This window comes from Colobus angolensis, unplaced genomic scaffold (assembly GCF_000951035.1).
Source record: "Colobus angolensis palliatus isolate OR3802 unplaced genomic scaffold, Cang.pa_1.0 Scaffold334, whole genome shotgun sequence".
NCBI lineage: Eukaryota > Metazoa > Chordata > Mammalia > Primates > Cercopithecidae > Colobus > Colobus angolensis.
Window position 1 is genome coordinate 343,139 of NW_012116644.1, and position 537 is coordinate 343,675.

The window sequence follows — 537 nt, forward strand, 5'->3', positions numbered from 1 at the left end:
TCTGGTCCTGGACTTTTTTTGGTTGGTAGGCTATTAATTACTGCCTCAATTACAGGACCTGTTATTGGTCTCTTCAGGGATTCGACTTCTTCCTGGCTTAGACTTGGGAGGATGTATGTATCCAGGAATTTATCCATTTCTTCTAGATTTTCAGTTTATTTGCATAGAGATGTTCATAGTATTCTCTGATGGTACTTTGTATTTCTGTGGGGTCGGTGGTGATATCCCCTATATCATTTTTTATTGCATCTATTTGTTTCTTCCCTCTTTTCTTCTTTATTAGTCTGGCTAGTGGTCTATCTATTTTGTTAATCTTTTCAAAAAACCAGCTCCTGGGTTCACTGATTTTTTTGAAGGGTTTTTTTGTATCTCTATCTCCTTCAGTTCTGCTTTGATCTTAGTTATTTCTTGTTTTCTGCTAGCATTTGAATTTGTTTGCTGCTGCTTCTCTAGTTCTTTTAATCATGATGTTAGGGTGTCAATTTTAGATCTTTCCTGCTTTCTCTTGTGGGCATTTAGTGCTATAAATTTCCCTCT